The sequence below is a fragment of the Vigna angularis genome, chromosome 4 (genome assembly GCF_016808095.1).
Source record: "Vigna angularis cultivar LongXiaoDou No.4 chromosome 4, ASM1680809v1, whole genome shotgun sequence".
Taxonomy (NCBI): domain Eukaryota; kingdom Viridiplantae; phylum Streptophyta; class Magnoliopsida; order Fabales; family Fabaceae; genus Vigna; species Vigna angularis.
In genome coordinates this window covers 7,618,126-7,644,452 of record NC_068973.1, presented here as the reverse complement: position 1 = coordinate 7,644,452, position 26,327 = coordinate 7,618,126, and the positions used below count along the sequence as shown (strand labels likewise).

At 30.9% G+C, this 26,327-nt stretch overlaps 1 pseudogene; it reads left to right on the top strand.

Annotated features, from left to right (window-relative positions):
• Positions 1-920: 920 nt before the first annotated feature.
• On the top strand, positions 921-25,864 carry LOC108330187 (uncharacterized; annotated as a pseudogene).
• The last annotated feature ends 463 nt before the right edge of the window (positions 25,865-26,327 follow it).

Sequence of the window (26,327 nt, the reverse complement as noted above, 5' to 3'; positions counted from 1 at the left end):
ACCCTCTTCGTTAAATTATCACAGACGGCGTTAAACTGTGATGACGTGGTGTACACTTAAAATGCTGATGTAACAATGTTATATTACGTGGAATTTATTTTAGATGATCAGTTTATGACATGACACAAAATTTAATTGGAAATGTCAGGGGTTCAGAGTCTTCATCATCCTTCACGGACTTCATCTTTCCTTTTGAGCATTTCAATAGAAGATCCATATCCACATACTGTCGCAGCGCTGTCTCTATGAGATCGCCGATGGTGGATTCCGACATCATCAGCACCTGCACGGGCAAGCACAGGCGAGAGGCTTCTCGACATGGCTACCTTCAGCAGCATCTTCGACGGCTGTCTCGGAGGACAATCCGGCACCGATCTGGCAATGCTCGTGAGGGACTAGAGGTCGAAAATCGTATTTCGACGACAGAGCTTAATGACGGAGACGGCGGCCTGGCCATGGAAGGAGGTTGTCCTTCTCCGCTGGTGACTCTCGGACCGACCGTTGCGGCTGCTCTTGGGGGCTGGCATGGACCTAACCTCACGAGACCCCTGCGCCCAACCTTCCTTCCACAATGCCACCATCTCTGACTCCTCCAAACCCTTCCGCCACCTCATCTCCCTCCACCAGAAGCTCGTTTCTCCTTCAAGAACTGGCTCAAGAGACTACAAATTTGAGAAAAAGAGGATTTTTTCGGCGCCTTGCCAAACCTCCGACCTTCCGACTGTGTTGGGGAAACTTGACATTTTGAAGAGATGCCCAACAAGAAATTTTCACAAGAAACCCTGTGAAAGTGGATGAATGTTTGTAAAGGTGATCTCTTTTAGGTGGTGGTGTATGCGTTTGAAGGGAGGAATGATTTTGTCGCTGGAATAAGAGAGGCCAAGAATAAGGAGAAATTTTGTGGGGTTTCGGATGCGACAATGTTTCTCATTTCTCTAATGTTTGCAGCGTTTGCTGCTTTAGGTTACTTTGCTTTTGGTGAAGAAACTCAAGGGGTTATCACTATCAATCTTGGACCATGCATGATAAGTGCTTTGGTGTAGTTGGGTTTTTGCTATAACATCCCATAATTTCACACTTAAAAATTCATAATTTATATATTGTAACATTACATTTACGGTAACATCCTGTAATCTCACACTTTAAAAATTTATAGTTGATATATGTCTATACATGTTTTAAACTCATATTTGAAAAATCCTGATTATAACTTGAGTTCTTCTACTTTATTCTTCTATCTTTCCCTTCCTTGGCACTGAGTCAGACAATATTCCTTCATCTGCTCCTGTACAACGAATTATACGATCATCGCACATACCCAAACACAAACACAAACAAGTAGGGTGAGCTAACATGCAACCAATCATTTATGAAACATGCATATTTACTTTGATGCACTCAACAAACCTCATATAATAATTATGTCAGACACACTCATACCATCATACAACAATCACATCATAGATACTCATCTGTTCCTTTGATACACTCAATAGACACTCCTTCCACAATACCCAATAAACACTTATACCAACGATATGTTGATGAGCGGTCAACGGGAGATTACGCACTTGTGATGCCTTCTTAGTCCTCAACACTATGTCCAAAACCGACACATAGACCAGGACCCCCTACCCTTCATACCATCCACAAGGTTAGTCCTCAACACTATGTCCAAAATTGGCACATAGACCAGGACCTCGTGCCCTTCTCACCACATAATTCATCCTTCTCTACTTGAGACTGGATGATCATTAGAGTATCAGGATAACCTCCAACTCAGGCACATCAACATATACACACATACCATGGCATTACAAAATCTCTCCGCGAGACTCATACTATCCACAAGGTTAGTCCTCAACACTATGTCCAAAATCGGCACATAGACCAGGACCTCCTGCCCCTCTCACCACATAATTCATCCCTCTCTACTTGAGACTGGATGATCATTAGAGTATCAGGATAACACACATACCATGCTCAGGACCCTCACCACATACTCAGGACCCTCACCACATGCTCAGGACCACATGCCCCTCTCACCACATACTTAGGACCCTCAACATCGAATATACACACATACCATGACATTACAGAATCTCTCCGCGAGACTCATACCATGCTCACATTCCTCGACTCATATTATATATCCTTACGAAATCTCCCCATAATACTCATATCATGTTCAGATGCATAAATTCAAATCCAATATAATAAATTACAATCACTAGAGAAATCATACAAAATGAATATATCACAAAATAAATTAACAATTCTAAAATATCACCATAAATGGTCACCGGAGAAGAATCAAATGTTTGACGAATCAAACTCACCATAAACGCCACTACATATGACTAGTCACAACTTACTGGATTGGACCAAGGCTGCTTTATGATCAGGAATGTACCAACTCCGGTTTTTAAGATTCCTTTATCCTACCATCACAATTATAATTCATAATTCCATATCTACCACAATAACATGAATCCATCAGACATTTTCATTCCTACGAGATATATATTGCATAATAATTTAACAGTACTCAATCTGTACAACAAGATTTAAGTTAAAAACATATCGAGTAGACTTCCAGGAAAGAGAGGTATGTCACAATGGACAACTTAAGTACCAAGTCTTTCCTTAGCCAAAGTGTTCCTCAACTAGTTTTTAACAAATTTCTTATTTATAGATTCAAAACAACAACATATAATATTAACACCGAAATTCAATATAGATAGATATACAGTAAGCATTAACAATATTCCCACAAAATTTCAAGACATGAATAGTAATAAAACAATACTAAATCATAATATAAAAGCTTAGAAAGGTTAGCTCCCCTACCTCTATTCCAGACTCCTCTCGCTTCGAATTTGTTTCTCCGAAAAACCCTCAAGAGCCTCTACTCTTCTTGCAACTAAAAATTTCTTCCTAACTCTTTCTTCTCTATTTCTCAAGGTTTCTCACTTGATTCTTCCTCTCTTTGTGCAAAATAGCCTCCCCCCTCATGGCTATTTATAGTCCAAAAATTTTACTATTCACCAATTTTTTTAATATTATTTATTATTTTAATATTATTTTATTATATTAATTTCTTAATCACCACTTACATAATGGATTCCTCAATAATGTCCTCAAATCTGAATGCTTTCTCCATTATCAATATTTTAAATTTTATTTTACTTTTTCGTTTTTTTTTTACAAAAAGGTAGAAAAGAGATTGAACCCATCACCAAAATTTTCTACCAATTAAGCTACCAAAATTTCTTATTTAACTTTCCACATTTTATATTATAAACTTATTATATTTTCCATTCACAAAAAAAAATTATTACTACTAGTAATAAAATTGTTACTATTAAGGTAAATATTTTTCATGGGTCTTACATTTGCATCAACCTGTTCTTTACTTTCCCATTGATGATGAATCCAGTGAACGAGTTGGTAGAGAGACGGTTGTGGAATTCTAAGTACTGTTTGTGGTTAAGGTGGTTATTGGTGTTAAGGGTGAGTTTTGTGGCAATTTTTGTTCCTAACTTAAAGATTTTTTATCACTTGTTGGTAGTAGCGTCTGTGTTATTCTTAGCTTTGTATTGCCAGCTACATTTCACTATTTGGTTTTCAAAGAAGAGATGGATTGGAGGTGTCTCGCTTGTGATGTGGCAATTATGGTTTTTGGGTTGGTTATTGCAGTTACAGGAACCTGGTCTTCGTTATCACTGCAATTAAGAGTAAGAAGTTGATTTTGGTACATATAGATCACAAAGGCTTCCGATTTTTAGAGTATAAAATGCAAAACTAATGAAATTACATGAAGCTCCGACCGCGATCGGCGGCCGGCGGCGAGGCCCATGGCCTGATTGGATGAAGAACACACGTTGATTAATGGTCTTCAATTCAATTTTGTCATATCATAATTCTTTAATTTAAATAAAAATTTCACCTAATCAAACCATGCACATCAGCATAAACACGTCAACTCCTTTTAATGACGTGTGTGACAATTTAATGGATAAAACAAAATTGACTCAATTTTACAAATATTTGTACCCAATTGAGACCATTTCAACTACAAAGACCCACTTGAGATTCCTCAACAAACTTGAGGACCATCCCAGGATTTAAACCTATTATTAAATTGTGTTTGAGCACAATTGTTTTTGTATCATTATTTAACATGCCTTTTGAATTACGAAAATTTATATGTATTTGTTTTTAAAATTTAAAAATTAAAATCTATCAAAGTTTTAAACAATAAAAAGTTTTAATTTTATGTCTTAGAGATTCTTTAACCTAATTTTAATATACTATTAATTATATTGTTTACATCATTTATCATATACTTTATGTAATAATATTTTAAAATTATTTTTTAACATTTTAAAATATTATAGAATCATGAATAATATTAAGAAATATATATAAAATGCAACTAATAATAGTAATAATTTAGGCATATATAAAATTATTTAGTATAAAATTAATAAAGAAATTGAAAATATTAAAGTTTACAATTAATTGTTATTAAAAATGTTTCAAACTATAATTAATATGATATTACTTTTTAGTTTTTGAATAATAAAATAAAATAAATATAAATAATAGAATAAAATAAAATAAATATAAATAAAAGAATAAAGTAATATTGAATAAGTAAATACAACTTTGGTTTGTGTAATTAAATGTAGAATATAAATGGATATTCTTAAAATTATTTAAATTCTTTTAATAATAATAAATAATAAGGAACTTATTAAAATAAATAATATAATTGCATCTATATTATTATATATAATATTATATAAGACGATTCTTCTTTTGGTTTCGACACTTTTTCCAATTTTACCTTTCAAATGACTTTTATTTTAATTTAATCGTTTTTCAAAATTTAATATTTTTTAAAATTAAATAAATATAACAAAATTTACAAAATAATTAAAAATATATATAATCAAATTGTAAAAATTATTTATATTAACTTTTAGAAATACAATTTCATTAATTTTTGTTATTATAAGAAAAATACCACCATGATATAATAATGGTAATTAGTGATGTCAGAAGTTTTTAAGAGTTGTTAAAGGATTTAAACAATAGATTAAAATATAAATTATTTTACATTTAGAATAAGAATTTTATACATTACTATATAATATTTACTATTTTTACTTTAATTTTAAAATTGTTAATAATTATCATATTGAGAAAATTACATTTTAACTTGCAAATAAATATATTTGAAAAAAAATAGATTTATAAATAATAAAAATTTAATAAAATAATTTAAATTTCATTTATTTGAAAGTTAAAACATGAAATTAATAAATTATAAAACAATGAAATAAAATAGATACATATTCACTTATGTGTTCGTAAATATTATATCGTAAGTTATCAATCATTTCATGGAACATGTTTAAGTAAAAAAGTTGATTTTTTTTTAATATTGATTATGTGTTCGTTATAAGAGTGTTTTATCCGGAACTTTCTAATTACTTTTAAAATGTCAAAAATTCCCAATTAATTTATTAAAAATATTAAATTAATTAAATTATCATTATTATTATTATAATTATTATTAATTGATTACAAACTAAATTATAAAAAACGAAAAACATAACCGTAATTAGAAATACGGTTAACACACAATAATTCAAATTAAATATATTAACTGAATTTCCAATTATGGTGAATATATTTTTTTCAAATTTTTGATTTTTAATTTTATAATATTTTTTTAATAATTAATATTTTATAAATTAAAATATTAGTATATATTTAATTATATGAAAAATATTACATTTATTAATTGTTTTTTATTATTATTAATTAAAAAGAAAAGTAAACTATAAAAAAAACCTTAACCAATATTCGAATCTGGTTAAGTAAATATTTTAATCAATTTTTAGACTTCGGTTAAGTAAATATCTTAATCGGCTTTCGAATGCTTATACGGGTTGACATTTGAAGATGTAAGATGAAAATTGGGAGGTGTAGAAGAAACGTTATAAATGTCACTTTTGATTTGTACGGAATCATAAATGAATTTTTGATCAACAAGTCAAAACCAAATGTTGGTAAATTGATTATTTGTGTGATGTAAATGTCACTTTTGATTTGTAGGGAGTGTCATAAACGAGTCATTGATCAACAACTCAAAATCAAACGTTTGTAGATTGATTTTTGGACTTGTTTAAATCTTCGTATTATAATATTTTCTGTATGTTGTAAAATAGCTATAAAAAAAATCAATTGTGTGGGATTGTTATTCTTTTATGATTGCAACATTTGTAGGTTAAATCAAATGCATTTTGACTTTCCATTATGGAGAATTGGTGTATAAGTTACTTTATTTAGGGGCTAACTTTAATCTAATGTCCTTTGGCAACAGAGAAATACATATAATTTTGTTTTGTCTTCTGTAGTGTGGACATTTTTTCTCCAATGACAACGTTTTGACTACTTAATCCAGACTTTTTTTTATTCATTTCTTCAATTATAATTGTATCATTTTTTATTATCACTTGTTTGATTTAATGAATCTTTTACTATCTATATCTTTATCTCATTTTTATATAATAATAATTATTATTTATTTTCATTATTTTTCTAACATCTACATCATTTAATGATATTTTTTTATTATATGATAGTAAATGATAATCATATTTTGATATTATGTGTGTTTTTAGTAGACGAAATGAAACCTGGAAACGAGGAATTTTTTTTAATTAGAAAAAAGAATTTATATATATAATTTAATTCCATTATTCTTTTCATATATGAACAGAATTTAACTATTGATCATCTCCATGTTTAAAAGTTTTATTTATATATTTGTAAATTGTGTTCCACTTTATTCGGAAATACACATCTAATATGATTGTGAATAGACTACTATGAAACATGCACAAATCTTAGATTAAAATATGATATGCTGAAAAGAAGGCTTGGAATTATTAGACAAGAGATAATTGGATCATTCAAAGATTACACCCCAAAGCCAGCAAAACAATAAACAACAATTCGCTTAAGTATGAATTATATATTTTCCAAGCTACATCCACGCAACACAAAGCTAATAAATTTAAAAAAAGAATTCATGAAAATTATATCTATTTGATAAGAAGGGAAAAAAGCAATAATTAAGAGCAAAAGAAAGGGAAACGGCTATATGATTTGGTAGCAAATCTCTGACCATCATATCTCATATCTCCATTTTTGTGATTACGGTTATCAACTAAAAATTACGTCAACCACGTTATCTTGATTGTTTTTGTTATTAATGGAGATGCTACAAGGATATGCCTCCACTTGTCGTAAATTTAGAGCGTAGTTTCTTAAAAATAACAAGGTTAAGGATTTAAATCCTGTTTCACTCAATGCCAAATCCAACACGAAACATAGTAGGCCCTAGGACTTTCCAAAGATTTTTGTAGTATCCTAGGCAATGATGGGAACAGTAACGGCATTTCTCGTATAAATATATTTATTGTTTCTGAAGTAAATGCGCACTTATTAGAAGTTAAAGATCGAATAGCGAAAGAGGCATGCTGTTGCGCATGCCTAACCTAAAGAAACTTCACTTGGCAAATCAGACCAACGTTTTTTGCATAGAAAGGATGAAGAAGATGCCAAAAGGGTATATAGAATATTAATTAAAATAAATAAATTCAATTCACAATGATGCACTTACCTTAATCAAAGCCAGAAGAAAAGAAGAAAAATTAAGTATATTATCATGATTTACGATTTGGTCCCTTTGATACCGGAATCCCCTGGCATTGTGTGGTTACATCAACGTTGGACGTTATATACTGAGAAGTACACAGAATTTCAATTATTCATATGAATGCTGCCAAACTCCAGATCTGTTGAATTTTCTTTGCATAAATGAGAAAAGAAAAGGCATAAAAAGGTGTAATTGTATGCAGATACGTATATAAGGTGTGCGCAGAGAATCAGAGAAAATAACGAGTTTTCTTCCACGCAATGAGAGGGTCGTCACTGTCTGAACCCGAAACGTCGTCGTTCTTTGGTATGGCAAATCAAGTGATGACACGTGTGTTGTCGTGATTTACTTTTAATAGAAAAGGTTTTCCTTTTATGAACTGAGAGACCTACCCAACACCACATCTGCAGATAGTAGAGCTACCTGTTCGTTTATGGTTTCTCTTTGGTTTGCCCAAATCAGAACCTCTGCACCACTTTTTGTCTGCAGACAGACAAAGTACAACCATTGATTATTAGTGCATAATACTTACAAATCAGTTTCTGATTAATTTCTCTTAATAGTATAATCATGTCATGAGTTCAGTAATAAGAATCATTTTCTATGTTCTGTAATTGTATTATGTTACAAAAGTGGAGAAGGGTGGTAAGGTAACCTTTGAAAAAGAAAGTAAAGAAAGGTTCCAAATGACATGTTTCCAAAATGATAAATTTCATTGCACTGTGATAAAACAGCTCACCACAGAAGGGTCGGGTCTGTCTTGGAACACACAAAGATAACAAACTCTGTCAGTAGAAATGATATGTAAGAATCACAGACAGAACAGCATACAATAATAATATATATGTACTTGTAATCGTAACATATTTGTACGCATGTAATATTTTGATATCAAAGGAGTGACGTTTCAATATATGGTATTTTCGACCCACCACACCTTTTCAGTTATACAACAGAACCAGCTTCATCATCACCTAACATACTTTTCTCTGCCTTACCCAATATTTCATCTCAAAATTAATTTTCTAATATATTCTCATTGTTACTTAAATATTATATTTTATATAATTTTATTCCTGCATTAAGGTTTAATCATTTAGGATGTTTTGTTTGGACATATTGGTGTCAAGTAGGTTTTGTATTTTTTTTATCTCAATTAGGTTTTTATATTTTTTTATCTCAATTAGGTTTTTATTTATGTAAAATTGAGTCAATTTTAACATTGCCGTTAATTGGACTGGACGACGTTAAATTTGTTATCTCGTGGTATGCTGACTATGCAATGGTTAAGAACGTGGCAGTGGAACTTCATACTCCTCTCGGTCTGGTGGGTGGTCGGCCACTCGATCTGGTGGTCGGTCTCCTGGTACCACCAGGCCGACCACCCACCAGGCCGACCACCCACCAGGCCGACCACCAGGCTGAGAGGCCGACCACGTCTAAATTGTTTTCCATTCCTACTTAAAATAAATCCACGTAACGAGACCTCACTGTGCCACGTGCTTATTAATTGCTAGCTCAACATACCACCAGGCAACAAATTTAACGCCGTCCACAACAATTAACGACAAGGTCATAATTGACTCAATTTTACATAAAAAATGACCTAATTGGGACAAATAAAAATACGAAGACCTAATTGACACAAATCTGCACAAATAGGGACCTCCAAAATGATTAAACCTTTAAATAACTATATGAAGTGAGACGAATTCTTTGCAAAACAAACATCACTCTTACACATCACAAACGAGAGATGTATTATCTTCTTCAAGCCAATTCTCTTCCATTTATGTTCTTTTAGGTTTAATCTTTATGATAATATTTATTTACGATTGAGTTTTCTCAAATAGGTCCATCTCTTTTTTTTTGTCTCAATTGGGTCTCAAAATATAAAATATCAGTGCAATTGGATCCCTGCTGTTAAATCTGGTTAACAAGATTAAAATTTTACTAAGCTATCGTTGTGACCTGGTTTCATTAAATTACGTTCATTAAATTACGTGGAAGATGAAAGACATGATACTGGAATATGATACATTAAACAATTAAACAAATATGTTTCTGATAAAAATTGAAATTGGAAATCACCAAATTAGGATTTTTTGTATTGTTGTTTTAGGGTTTCTGATAAAAATTGAAATTGGAAATCACTATTGTTGCTGCGACAAAGGAGACATGTTTCTTCTCTGGCGATAATTAGGGTTTCGCGTTTTGGTGACTTGCGGGTTACTGTAATGGTGGCCATGAAGCAGCTCGATCTATGTCTTAGTTTTCTAATATTTAGGATTAGGGATTTAAGTGCAATTTAGAGTTCATGATTTCTTTGGTTACATGTTCCATGAAGTTCGAGATTTGGGAAGATGAGATGTAGGTGGTTCGTGGCTTGACTGAGTTCGCTACAGGTTTTTGGAGATTTGATGGTGCCAGGCTGTTGGAATTGACGCGAAGAAGCTAATTGATTCTTTATTTTCTCATAAGGAACTTAGTGCAGTGGTCTTTTAAGTTTTTAAAGCGGCCTTTTTGAATTGATATTGTTACACTTACACTAATAAAGTAATTGTATATTGATTGGTTGAATCATTTTCACCACATTTTTTCCACACAGAACAAAACTCATTCACCACTTTCTCTCTTCCTTCAACCCTAACTTCATCATCTTTTCTTCGTTCACAACAACTTCTCTTTTACAGGTTGTTTGTTTTGTGATGGTTGTCATGATTTGTCCATGGTGGTCCACGGTGGTGTGATGATGGCGCGATGTCAAACACTCTGTGAAACCTAAAATCGTTATATCTCCAATCTTAAATCCCCTCCAATGGCGTTCCCAATTTCGTTTTCATGAACCCTAATTTCGTGATCTCCTAAATTCAATTCTCAGGAACTTTTTTTTTATTTTTTAATTAGACATACTCCACGTAACCTGTTTTGTGTCACGTCAATTAATGATTCCACATTATAGTGACAACTCAGCTTCATTTTAACCAGTTAACCAATTTAATTGCAAGAATCCAGATAGATTATTTTTGCACTTTTAGGGACCTGAGAAAATAAAAAATAAGAAAGGGACCTATCTGAGAAAATCCAACATAAATAGGGACTATCAGAATGATTAAACGTTTCTTTTAACATGCCTTCTTTTGATATTCTATATAAACAAGTTATACTTTCTTATTTTTTTTCTCTTTCCTAAGTGAGAGTTTAATAGGAATGACATAGTCTGAATTCGTCATACTTGTCATCAAATAGATCACTTTCAACTTTGTTTTTTTAAAGGAAAGTCAGGTATTAGTGTTTGGTGACTAAGGTAAGTATAGATATAGGAAGAAAAGAAACTAGCTCGAACTACTTGCAACATGTGAAAAATGGACTTTGATAACTTAACATGAATATTAAACATTATGTTTAGTTTTGGATTGTCCTGGAAAACCTTGTGTTGAGATTTGAATTAAAACATCTTGTATTGGTGATTTAACCGAATAAGTTATTACATATAGTTCTCTCATCCTATTACATAAGATGACGTGCTATATATGACGTTTCACATGTCTAGGTTATTCCATAGAGCACCTTAGCCCCGAATTGAATATCAAATTTATCAAAATACATAATACAAGGGTAAAATAGTAATAAATGATTGAATTTTTGTATTTTTTTAAGAAAAAAGAGAATAAAAAGTAAGAAAAGGCAATGTAAGATAAATATAAAAAATTTATGTATGTTAAAGTATCATTATTTCTATCTCTTATATTAATGCTACCAAAAGTGATGCCACATATACTACAATAATAGGAAGCAAGCCTCAACCTTGGTATCAAGTAAACACAATCCCTTTAAAATGAGACAATTCTAAAACCTCTATATAAGAATAACGAATCTTTCGATATTAGAATATTGATAGAGAAATAGAAAAATATTGAAAGAAAAATAAACAAAAATTGAGAGTTAAGTATTTTTTTATTAACTTACAGTGTGCTTTTGAAAAATTAATTTAACAAAATTTGGTTAAAAAAAAATTAAATCTACATATTTTTAAAATTAAAGGACTAAATTGGATTAAAATTTCGAAATAGACTATTTTCAATTTTTACTTTTAAGACAAAAATATATTGAATCCTTATTTAATTAGTGGTTAGTTGATGGTAAAATTATTGATTTTTTTTGTATTGTTATTAAAATTATATTTAAAATAATTTTTAAAAACTTTTTATTAGAATTAGTTATAAGAAATATAAAAATTATTTAGTAAAGAAATGCGTACAACTAAGTTGTTGGTATCCTTTAAGGAAAATAATAAGTTTGACACACCTACCAATTCTTAATATATATATATATATATATATATATATATATATATATATATATTAATGGAGAAAGATATACAAATATTGAAAATAATTGTCTAATAATAATAACGAAGAAAATTATTTATAAGGGTAATTCATTATTCTTATTAGTAAAGAGACGGAGGATTATCATATATATTTTTACACATTTAACTAGTTAAATTACCATTTAGTATTGATGGTTTTTTTTTAATGAGAAGGATTAATTAGGAAGAAATAATATAAACATGACTTCACTCAAATTCATAAAATAAATTGACACTAATTTTAATTTAAAATTTTAAAATATATAATAAATTTATGTTTTTTTTTTCTTATATGATATCAACTTTATATAATACTTACAGTCATATTTGAATTCTCAATAATATATCTTTAAATGTGAATATCTTTTATATTAATACATTCCCCATCATGAAAATGACCTTATACTGTTTTGTTATTTATATAGTGTTGTTTTTATCAACTATCTAAGTTGATCATTAAAATAAATCAACGACTTTCATATCAAATGTTCTTTCAATATGAAAGAATTTTAAGATGTTTTGGATATATACGAAATATATTATATGTAGAAATTTGTTATTTTATTTTATTCATATATTTTATATGCAAAGTAAAATGTGGCATAATATCAAATATTTACAATATATTAATTTTAATTTTCTAAATTTAAATAAGAACTAAATATATTTATATATTTATATAAAAATATTTCTAAAATTAAAAGATTTACTAAAAAATAAATTTAAATAAAAAATATCAAGTAAATATTCTCAATAAACATACATATTTTTTTTAAAAAAATAAGTAAATCCACACTCTTCTTCCTGCAAAAATTGTTGGAAGAAATTTAATAAAAGTAACTTCTATTCCAAACATATTTTGTTGAAATGCACCGAATATATATATATATATATATATATATATATATATATATATATATATATATATATATATATATATATATATATATATATATATATATATATATATATTAGAAACTATAAGTAATTTATAAACATTAAGCATATAGAAGAAGAAGTGGTAGGAACAAGATAGATATGGTAGACAGCATGGGCCTTAGAAACATAGTGATACCCATCAAATAGGAACGTTCGTCGTACTTGTCATCAAATAGATTACTTTTAATTTTGTTTTTTTAGAGGAAAGTAAGGTATTAGTGTTTGGTGACTAAGGTGAGTATAGATATAGGAAGAAAAGAAACTAGATCACATTGAAAAATGGACTTTGGTAATTTTACATGAATATTAAATATTATGTTTATTAAACTTGTGTTTGAGATTTGAACTAAAGACATCTTGTATCGGTGATTTAATCCAATAAGGTATTACATATAGTTTTCCCATCCTATGCTATTATCATAAGGTGACGTGTTATATCATGTTTGACATGTCTAAGTTGTTCTATAGAACGACCTTACCCCAAATTGAGTTGGGTAAAAATGATTGAGTATGAAATTTGTTAAGGATCCATCTAACTAGTTGATTAAAACATATTTCTAAATGATCATAATTTTTTTTATTAAGAAAGAATAGTGTCAAATAAATATTGAGAGTTAAATGTTTTTTTATTAACTAAAAGAAGAGTTAAATAAAAATAAAGCAATGTATCTCAACACACCATAAATATTAAACGAAAAAAAATTAAAAAATAAATAATACTAAATTATGACTTATTTGAATAATATATCTTGAATATATATTTCATACCTGTATTTAACTTAATTAAATTTTAGAATTATACTACTTTGAATATTTTTAAATTACGTAATAAAAGAGATGCAACATTGCAAACGTTTTATATATATTTTTTGTTAGTGTAAGGGTAACTCATTATTCTTATTAGTAAAGAGACGGAGGATTATAATATTTTTTTTACACATTTAACTAGTTAAATTATCATATAGTATGGGTGGTTTTTTTTTTTTATGAGAAGATTCATTAGAGAGAAATAATATAAACATGTGACCACACTCTGATTTATAAAATAAATTGACGCTAATTTTAATTTAAAATTTTAAGATATATAATGAATTTATGAATTTTTTTTTCTTATATGTTGATCAATGTTTTCACTAATATATAATATTAGACTTAAATTTTCAATAATTTTTTTAAATGTGAATTTTTTACATTAATGTATTTCCCATTGTGAAAACAGTAACGTTATATTGTTGTTATTCAACAGGCTAAGTTGGTCACAAGATAAATCAACGACTTTAATATCAAATTTTTTTGAATACGAAAGAATTTTCAAGTGTTTTGAATATATAAAAGATATATTATAAGTAAAAATTTGTTATTTTATTCTATTCATATATTTTATATGCAGAGTAAAATGTTACACAGTATATTTGGTTGAAATGCACCGAACATATATATATATATATATATATATATATATATATATATATATATATATATATATATATATATATATATATATATATATATAGTAGAAAGTATAAGTAAATTATAAACATTAACGATATAGAATTGTGAAGATAGATATGGAGGACAGCATGGGCCTTAGAAACATTTTCAGAAAGTGCAGAAAATGACTTGAAGGAAAACAGTGATAACACTGAGCAGTAGCAGTAGCAGGCTTAGATAACCAATAAATAGAAACTAGGTCGTAGTAGCCCCAAACAACACACCACTCAACCGACATTGAAACCACCTTTTCTGTCCTATAATTCTATCCACCCATTACCCTTCTATATTTATTTCCTTCATCAATAATATTTCCTATCAAACATCTTTCACAACTTCTTAACATCTTCTCATTTTAATATAAACTTTTTAATATTCATAATTTATGATTCAACCAAACTGTCATATCAAATGTTATCAGGATATTATTCAATTATTTATTATTATTTAATTTTACATTAAACATGTCTCCATACAATGAATATGTAAATTTATTTTTATTTTTAATGGACGGGAAATCTTCAACAATTTTTTTATTTAAAGTTATATATTAAATATGAGACAATATATTAATACGTAGTCGATTATTAGTTTTAAATCTAATTTAATTTTATAAAATTGATATATAAAATAAGATATATATTTATTTATATATCATTAATTTGTCTTTTATTTTTTTAATTAATGTGAGATCTCTAACCTGATGGTGTATATAAGCTTTTAACTAAATGCTACCATGTTATTGAACAAGTTGGACAGCATAATGCCTCCATGCACCCTGAAATTAGATAGACATGTTGCTGGCAGGTTGTAATCAAGATCAGGTTTTACATGACCCACTTGGGCCTCTTTTACAGTGTTCAGTGCCCAGCATTGGAAGCACAGTTTGCAGATAGTAATAGCCAAATGGGCCTATTGGGTGAGACATACAAGTTCAGCCGACATAGATTGAGACAAGACTTAAGCTTAATGGGCCTCATCGGGGTGAAGGACCAGAGACACTGATTGTCTATTTGGGCCCGCTTACTTTGCTGCAGGTTGCCAGTTGCGGAGACATAGTCTTTTCCGTCAAAACATAAATCTTAATTAAAAATGTTTTTTTTTAAAAAAAATATATTTTAGTAACCTTTGACAATTATGAACTCAGGTAAATATTTTTCTTTACGATTTTGTAAATTTGATGGAGAGTAATCAATTTTGGTACTTAGTTTATTGTTATAAGGATCGAAGCTTACGTTCATGATTATTAGAATTTCATTGTTTTATAAAAACTATTTAAATAAAATTTAACCAGTTTTTGTCTTATTTGTATATGTTTCATGATAAAATAAAACAAAATAATTCCAGAAAAAATTGAAGATAGATAATTCTTGTAAATTTAAAAGTCTGTAAAAAAAAGATTTGCTCCAATGTAAATTATAGAAAGGTAGCTGTGAAATGATAAATTACACAAAAAGATCATTTGCATGACTATAAATAAGTAGAGTTCTAAGAAAAAAAAAATCAAAGTAAGTTATTCACGCCACCTAAAAATTCTTTATTTATGGAAAGAATGGGTAAGTTTGAAATTCCACCTATGAGACATTATTGATTAATTAAAGGAAATTCGGATATCACAATTTTTATTGCAATATCTCAACTTTTAATAGTATTTACACTATTATGGGATAAATTACACATAAATAAATTACAACATAAGAAAAATATATATAAACTTTTATAAACGTAATCACAATAGTATAACATATATTAATAAAAAGGATAATGTTTCTATCAACAAAATCCCTTACACTTAAAAGTTAAAGTGTGACTATAAGTCTATTAAAAGGAAGTATATATATCTATAAATAAATATATATAACATCAACAAACTAAGAAAAAGGCTGGTCTTTTGCTCCATCCTTGCTTGCTAACATTTGATCCAAAGACAGCTTCTCATCTACTCACACTATAAAGATGATCATTGCAACTCAAGAGATGAACAAACACAAACACAAAGAAAACACAGCTTCTCATTAAATAATTCACTTATCAATCATCAAATAATATTCACACACATATACTCATCTAACTCTTGACTGACCATCTAGATACATGTATTCATATCAAACTCTAGAGGCCCTACCTTTGAGGTGGAACAACAACAATATCCTTAACAAAAAATCACACACTCCAAGGTTAATCCTTTCAAGCATTTAGGGCTAACGAATAACCAATAGACTAGGGATCTCCTTCTACTCTCCACCACATAACTATCTTTCTCTTCTTAAGACTGAAGGTTATTGAGAGCGTCAAAATAACCTCTAATTACTAGCTTCCTATATCAATACATTCACCTACACACGTAACCATTTAAAGAATCTCTCATCGACGTCCTTATAACCATCATTCACATGCCACCACACCTTTCAACCATATCACATAATATAAGATACATCATTCTACCATTCACAAATAAACATAGCAGAGAAATTACTTAAAATTAGCAATAAGACCTAGACTTACTCGCCCAGCGAGAAGTCCCCACTCGCCCAGCGAGAAGTCCCCACTCGCCCAACGATAGCAAAACCAGTAAGCTCTCACAGCCCCGCGAGCTGGATCGTTTAGCCCCTACAACCATCACCAAAACACCTTACAAACTCGCCCAACGAATGCGAAAACAGAGAACTCCCACAGACCAACGAGGGAGTTCGCCAGCCCCTGATACCCATTGCCAAATCCTTATTTACTCGCCTTGCGAGTAGTTTGCTCACCCAACCCCTCTGCATAAACCAGCAACCCTCCAAATTTGCCAAGAACACCACTCGAACCTCCCACGTCCTCTCCCATGAATTTCCACCAACTTCTAACACTCCTAAAAGTAAATCTAAACTACAACCAACATGTTTATATACATATAACTCAATCTAAACAAGTTTTGAATCATTTTACCATGAAATTCCCACCCAAAAGCAACTCAATTCCACTTTATGGATCAAAACTCAAATCTACCAATTCTTACTGTTGACCAAGCAACTTAGGGGTTTGAACAAGTCCAAATGAACTCCAAGACAAATTGAACTCTCCATTTTACCTAAAACCTCAAAATCACTTAAGAGTCAATGAACAACACAATCTATCATCTATTATGCAAATCTACACCCTCTACATGTTCAATCATCATCCAAACTAATCTTAAATGACACTACCAAAGATTCCAAATTCTCATTTCTCCCATTTTACTATTTCTTCCAAAAGTCAACTACCAACACCTCCCCTTTTGGAGGATCTAAAATTCTACAATTACAATTTCATTCAACAATTAAACCAAATATAATACCACCATTTCACTAAAACATCATCAACAGGGTTATTCGAAACAAACACATACTCATACAAGACATCAAGCATCATACCACCAATTTCACTAAATCAAGACAACATTTTCACCAAGAAATTCATCTCTAACATAAGTAGATCATATTATCATTTCAGAAATTCATCAAGCATACTTGAAATTAAATACTCAAATTATAAAACTAGCTTCCCTTACCTTACAAGGAGTTATCCCAACTACACAACTCGTTGCTCTTGCTTTGAGCTCAAGGAACTCTAGAAAAATCTACAAACCATAAGAACATCATCAAAGCAAGTTCTTAGGATCTCTGATCGACAAAAAGATATGTAGAAAACTACTTTAACACATGCGAAGATAACTACTACGCATGAATTTGACCGAAAAATTAAAAGAAAAAGGAGCATAAACGTACTTGCTCTATAAAGAAAAATGATCAGATAAAAAGGAAGGATTATCCACCGTGATTACTCAGATACCTTCTGATTATGAAATAGATGATCTAAGCATTAAAAATCGTAAAAAGAATGTAGAGAGAGCTAAGAAAAAGATTTCTAGAAATATAGTAAGTATTTTTTATAATGAAACAAATTTATAAATTTTTATTTATATAATTGAATTATTTATTCGGTTTTATTGTTTTAAAATATTTATAAACTTTAATACTTGATTTTATAGGATTTTATAGGATTTACAGTCCAACAATCCTTTTATAATGTTATTTAGCACTATTTTTTAACAATAAGTATAAGTTTTCTATGTTTAGAATTGTTTAATATTTTTGAAAGAAGTTTACTATCACTAGTAAAAATTTCCGATTTAAACGCGCCATATATGCCTCGGTTATGAGAAAACCGAAGCATATAACAGTTTATACCTCGGTTGCAACAGAGCCCGAAGCGGAATCCGCATACTGCCTCGGTTAAGACAAGGCCGAAGCATATACCTCTGCACAGCCCTGACATTTCTCTCCGATAAGACATTTGACTTTTGATAAGCCTCTATTGCCTCGGTTCTGCCACGCAACCGAAGCCTAAAACTCTGCTCCTTGCACCTGCTACACGGCACCCTGACATTTCTGTCAGGCTCTACTGCTTCGGTTCAGAAGGGACCGAGGTCGTTGGGCATAGCTACGACATCCGTTTTTGAGGCACCCGGTGCCTAAACCAGCATCTATTACTTCAGTTCAGAAGGGACCGAGGTCGTTGGGCGTAGCTACGGCATCGGTTTGGTAAGTGACCGAAGCCTAAACCCCTTCTGGTAACTGAAAAGTCAGAACGCCTACCTACTGCTTCGGTTTCGTAGGCAACCGGTGCCTAAACCAGCACCTATTGCATCGTGTGTTTAAGTAACCGAGGTAGTAGCTCTTATTCATCAACCAAATCAGACAGCTTCTTCTTCCTCGTATTCATTTTGTTTTCTGTCGCCGCGCCACCGCTTCACCGCTTCCAGTTCTCTCGCCTGCGTCCTGCTTTCGCCGTCTCGCCATTGGTGCCTCGCCGGTTTCTGCCACTGCTGCTGCCATTGGTGCCTCGTCGGTCTCCGTCACTGTTGCTGTCATTGGTGCGTCGCCGGTCTCCGCCACTGCTGTTGCCAGTGGTCTCACATTTGTGGTGGTGACTCTCACATTTGAAGTCTTGGATTAGTTTTGTTAGCAGGTGTTCGTTGCTGTTTCGTTCTTTATGATTAATTTTATTTTGATTGCTGTATTAAACTGCTGATAATTTTGTTGAGTTATTCTGTCCTTGATTTGGTACGCAATGTGTCTCTTCTAGCAGAGCCTGTGGATGGAGAAGGCGAAGAATCTCTGGTTTGTTAATTTGCTGTATTATTGGTTGTTGCTGATTTTGAATGCTATTCATTATTTCTGATTTTCTTAATTCAATACTTGGTTTATAACTACATTGTGTGTTTATTCTCCTTTGTTTTGTTTTTATTTTATTTTCATCTGTGGGATATATTCTTGTAATTCAAATAGTGTTGTTGGCTATTTTCCTTGCAAACCAAAAAAAGAGATATTCTTGAATGCCATGGAAAGTAGTTTTGCATCACTTGTTGTATGCTTGTTCTTGTGACCAGCTGATGCTTAGCTCCTGTAGAATGATATTATTTATTATTTACTTAATCGTATTACTACATTGTTTTCTCATTGCTATTAATTTTTTGTGAACCCTGAACTTGATATTTGGAGCATACTTGTTCTCTTCTGTGTTGCTACCTGCTGGTCAATAATCATATATTTAGGCTATTTTTGCAAATATGTTTTAGAGAAAAGAATACCTGGTGCATGTATTGCCATTGAAACATAAATACTAAAGGATAAAATGACTTGTTCTATTCTGTGTTGCCAACTTGCTTTCAATAATCATACATTTAGGCTATATTTGCAAGTCTGTTTTAGATACAGGAATACCTAGTCTTTTGGTTGTTCAGTATTTTTGTTTTAAATTGTAAGTAGTTAAAAACTGACTGTAACTAACAGATCTGGTAAGTTCATATATCAATTAGCAATTCTGATAAATGATCATTTGCTCTTGGCGTGTTAGTTGAATTAAATAATGTGAACTTTTAATATTTAGTATTGGAATTTTATCTTCAAAAATTTCCGTTTGCAGGGTCAGCAGTTCAATTTTGGTTAAATGGTACAAGAATTATGCTTATACTAAACATACTGTTAGTGGAACTTGGAACTATTGTAAGGAAGTGTGAAATTTTTTTTGCAGTGTATTGGAGCCACAACGTTGGATGAATATAGGAAGCACATTGAAAAGGACTTGTAGCTGCTGCCCAGCTGTCACACCAGTATATTAGGTTTGTCATATTTAAACCCTCTTTTTTCTTTTTTGATTCATTTTATCTTTTTGGTTGCACTGGAACAGACATGTTTTTTTATTAGATCACTGGAAAATTTTCATATTTATATTAATCTTTCTAATCTATATTAGTTTATCTCTTTAAACTAATTATTATTATTATTATTATTCAATTTATCGATTTAATGAACTGAGATTTAAAAATCATGAAATTTTTTTTAGTAGAAGATTTGACGAAAGTCATTTAATTATTGATAGTTAATTTGATTTAATTTTATCATAATTAAGATAGCTATCGGCATGAATTTGTAGTTGCCTGGATAAATTATTCTGTAATAAATTATGGCCAATGCAAGATGGGTAATAAAATAAAAGCAAGGTTAGACGTGTTCTGTAATTGTTGCATTTTTTTCTTTAAAATTTATTTTGTAATAATATTAAGTTGATTATTCTGACTCAAATTCTTCTAATGTTAAGTTATTATGATAATTTTAGAGTTGAATATTAAGTAGGTGTACCTCCGCCACTACTGCTGCCAGTGCTCGCGCATTCAGGCCTCGTTGTTGGCTGCGCCTCCGCCCTTCACCTACGCGTCACCGTTGGCCTGCCGGTGTTTCCTCCGCCACTGCTGCTGTCATTGGTACGTCGCCGGTCTCCGCCACTGCTTCTGCCAGTGCTCTCGCCTGCCGGTGCTTCCTCCGCCACTGCTGCCTCCGCCGGTACTGCCTCCAACGCTGTTTCATTCTTCCTGTCTACATTGAGGTTAGTTGATTGTATTTTTGCTGATAATAATTGTTGTTTCTTGCTGATAATAATTGTTGTTTCTGGAAGAGAATCAAATCGTATGTATTGGTTGAGTTGATTTTTTAAATTTTGTTGGATCAAGCATATATTGTCCTTATTTAACATCACATTTGTCATAATTGATGGCACCAGATTAAGAACTAGCAGAGGCATCACTAATAAGATTCACAAACTAACGACAATTTATCTGCTATAATCTGATTAATTTGTTGCAATGGCATTGTCATCTTCTATAGTAATGACATCAGGAAAACCCAAAGGAAATAATATGCCAAAAAGCAAGAGTAGAGTATTAACTCGCCTAAACAAATAGATACCTTAAAGTAAGCATATGTAAACATAAAAGGTGTTAGGATGAATTATTACACTGTCAGAAACATTCCTCTGTTTAGGGACAATTATTGGATTAAAGGATGGGAAAATGCCTGTAAGGATGAGACACAATCAACCACAATTCTAAATCAAAGTGCACATAAACATATGACTTTAATTTATGAAATTGCGGTAAGAATTTGTCTGAAAGAATGGATCAGGGGTCGAAAGAAATAATTTGAATACTTCATACTAAAATAATTGCGTAATTTATTTATGACTTTAATTTTTACAATGTTAGTGTAAATACAATCCATTCAAAATCAATTTAGAAATATATTTCTTAAAAAAGTTTGTAAAAATTCAATATTTTTAATTATATATAAAATTAAATGGCAGATAGCATCGAAAACTTTATAGTCACTGTACATTCTAATTAATTTTTCATTAAGTTCATATGCATATGTTTATACTAACATATAAATTGGACATCAATTTTTATAAAATCAAATGTTTATTTTATACTGTTTTTTAAGGATTGGTAGTTTAATTTATTTAAGGATAATTTTTTTTTCAATTTAATATATATATATTATGGTATTATAAAAGGCATTTTACTCAACTTACTTATTTATATGAAATCATTAAATTTACTTATTTTATTAAAAATTAGTATAAATAGTAGATGAAAATTAAAGTGTTATAACACATCTAATTAGACTAATAAATAATTTTATATTCATACTATCAAAACGTTATTGATAAATAAGTGTTTAAAAAGATGAAATTGTTAACTTACAAACTTAATAATAATAAATCATTATTAATAAAAAATGGTAAGAATATAATAAAAGATTATTATAAGTAGGTTACAAATCAATTCGCTTCTAATTTAGTTTGAACTTGTTTAATAGACAAGTTGTCTAACCTATACCTATATATTAGAAAATCAATTAACAAGATTGATAGATTTTGAGACAAATAATTAACAAGTATCTAAACCCTAAAGTTAATTGAAATGACATTATTTACTCTTGGTTGAATATATTGTTTGGTTAAATATATTACATATTGCGTATGTAATTATTTGTTTGCTTGAATATATATTGTTGTTGTGAATTAGCCTTAGTTTCCCGTTTGAGATTCAATACAAAAATTATTTACTATCTCCAGATTTTTTGAACAAACATACTTTTTACAAATAAAAATAGAGGAGATGGTAATAATAATTTACAGTATTGAATCTTGAATTGTCCGGTTGGACAGTTTAAGAAGAGTAATAACTTTTTCATAGTTTATTATAACATATCAATTTTAATATACATTTCTTAAATTTCACGAAAATTTGTCGGTGTGTTTTGTATTGATCTTCGGGTGCATATTTGATTGTGATTTATAATCACTTTCATTTCGTGTAACCTGAAGACCAATGCGAAATGCTGGCAAAATTTTGTGAAATATGAGATATGTTGTTTAAAATTGATATGTTTAATAAACTAAAAAAAGTGAATCTTCTTGAATGGGATAGGGTCACACCTTGAATACAAACACGATCAAAGTGATCATTCAAGATGATTGAAATTGTGTAAACAATTTCAGTAAAGATGCGTACGGATAGAGGGTGGATTAATTTACCACGCATCAGCACTGAGTACGAGAGAGGGGTAGAAGAATTTATAGAGTTTGCGCGACGTAATGCGAGTACAAGTGATGATAATGAAGTGAAGTTCAGATGTCCATGTGTGAACTGTTTGAATGGAGAACAAGAGAAAGACAATGCACCCATTCCACTTACTGGACTTGAAGTTGCTGAGAAAGTTAATAAAGTACATCATATATTTGGGAAAACGTCGAAGAAGTCTTCTGTAACGACCCCTTGGAAGAAGAAATCAATATTCTTTGATCTTCCATATTGGTCAAAGTTAGATGTTAGACATTGCATAGATGTCATGCATGTTGAGAAAAATGTCTGTGATAGCTTGATTGGTACACTACTAAATATCCAGGAAAAAACAAAAGATGGAGTGAATGCGCGTTTGGATTTGGTTGACATGAAGATCCGAGAAGAGTTGGCACCAAGAGAGATTGGTAAACGTACTTATTTGCCCCCTGCATGTTACACAATGTCCAAACAAGAGAAGATAAGTTTTTGTCTTTGTTTAAAGAGTATCAAGGTACCACAAGGATACTCTTCAAATTTCAAGAGCTTAGTGTCAATGCAGGACTTAAAGCTTGTTGGACTGAAGTCTCACGATTGCCACGTCTTAATGCAACAGTTGTTACCAGTGGCAATTCGTGGAATTTTGCCCAAAAAAGTTAGGCTGACCATAACTCGATTGTGCTCATTTTTCTCGTCAATTTGTAGTAAAGTCATCAATCCTACAAAGTTAGATGAACTTCAAAGCGAAATTATCATCATCTTGTGTCAACTAGAAATGTTTTTCCCTCCATCCTTTTTTGACATCATGGTGCATTTACTTGTTCATTTGATCAGAGAAATAAAGTTGTGTGGACCAGTATACTTAAGATGGATGTATCCTATTGAGCGTTATATGAAGATTTTGAAAGGGTACGTCAAAAATCAATATCGTCCAGAACAGTTTATGAGACAACCACTTTAGTGCATGGTGTACAACTTTCAGAAGATGAGGTCAAGGTCACGGTGGATGAAGTTGTCATAGCGGATGCTGTTCTTCCTGTGCCTACAGATGAGTTCTTCACTGTGGAAGAAGCATTTAAGTCCTTTGTCGCCTGGCCTAGACATTTGGTTGGTGATGTATCTAATCCCCCGGTAAACACTTGTACTATATACTTCTCAATTTTAATATTTACTTCTAATTGACGTTATAACATAACCATTTTTGCATTTAACAGCAGATAGGTAAAGAGGGAAGTCCTCCACCGAAGAAGACTCATTTATCTGAGGATGACCCTCTTGGTGCGTTAGACGAGCTCGCTAAAATCATTTCAAATGTGCCGATGAATGTACACTGGGATTCTACTACATTTGGAAGAGAAACTCAGATCCCATTGTACTTGCATCATCAAGATGTTAGGGAGCTTGCGTCGGGTAGAGAAGAAATTAATATTACACTCATTCAGCTGTGGATGATGTAAGTTTATGAAAACTTTTTTATACAATTCTATTTTATCAACTTACTTATATCATATTATTTCTTCATTTTAGGTATATGTCTGATGTTAGTAACAAGAAGGGGTTCAACGATGTATATGGGTTCATTGACCCCTCTATGACTCATGAAAGAAATAAATTTGATGATATCCAGACATACATCAGCACCTGTTTTGGAATGGGGAAGGAGATATATTTTCTCCCTTATATACATGGGTAAGTGAAGTTTGTTAACTTCAACACATTCATTTATTAATTTTGGTATATGATTCATAAGTTATTACCAATTTCAGGTGTCATTGGCAGCTACTTGTGATCTCCATACCGGAGAACACTGCTGTCTGGTTTTGTTCATTGCAGAAGTCTCCTCCCAGCTCTCTTAGACATGTAGTAGATTGGTAAGAATCTCAATGTTTCTACTTTTTTTATATATAAATGTATGCTAAAGGAATTGCTTTTAATAGTTCCCTTGCAACACATATGATGTTATCTGGGAGATCTACTGCTACAGCTAAAAAGCTTGCATGGGTTGCCCTTAAGGTTTGGTATTTTAGTCCATACTCATTTACATTTGGTTCCATTCAATTGATGTTACTTAACATTTTATAATTATGATGATATATTGTAGTGTAATATACAAACGGGGTCATATGAATGTGGTTACTACGTCATGTTTTGGATGATGACCATTATTCGTGCACATTACACCAGTGGATGGGAAACGGTATTATTTAGGTTTCAATTTTATTTTCCCTATAGTTTAGATTTCAAATACACTAAGTTAAATCATTGTATTTTATGCAGAAATTCAATAGGACTGCTCCAATTCCGGAGAAGTCACTTCAACTTGTGAGGAAAGCACTGGCTAAATATGTAATTCATTTATATAATAGTATATACTAGATATTAAGATATACTAAGTTCTAAGTTAATGTTTCTAAGTTGTTTGATGTTTTTCTACATTATTATTAGTTTAACATTGTACATTCAGTTTTATTTATGCTTCAAACTTGATTTAGGATTATAATTTGATTGATTTATGCTTATAAGAAGTTGATTTATGATTCAATTGAATGTATTTATGTTTTATTATAATTTTCATTCAAAATATACGTTTCTGGATTATTCTCGACTGTTCTGGCTGTAAATATATATGCAGGTCTGTTTCTGTTGTGGGGAATGTCGCAGAAACAGACCTCATTTTAAAAAAAAAACAGTGATATATATGCCTCGGTTGGTGTCACAACCGAGGTAGAAAAGCGATATATGCCTCGGTTAAAACCACAACCGAGGCCGAAAGTACTGCGTATAAAAAAAAAAGACCTCTACTGCCTCGGTTCAGAGTACAACCGAGGCAGTAGAGTGGAATGATCTCGGTTATGACCACAAGA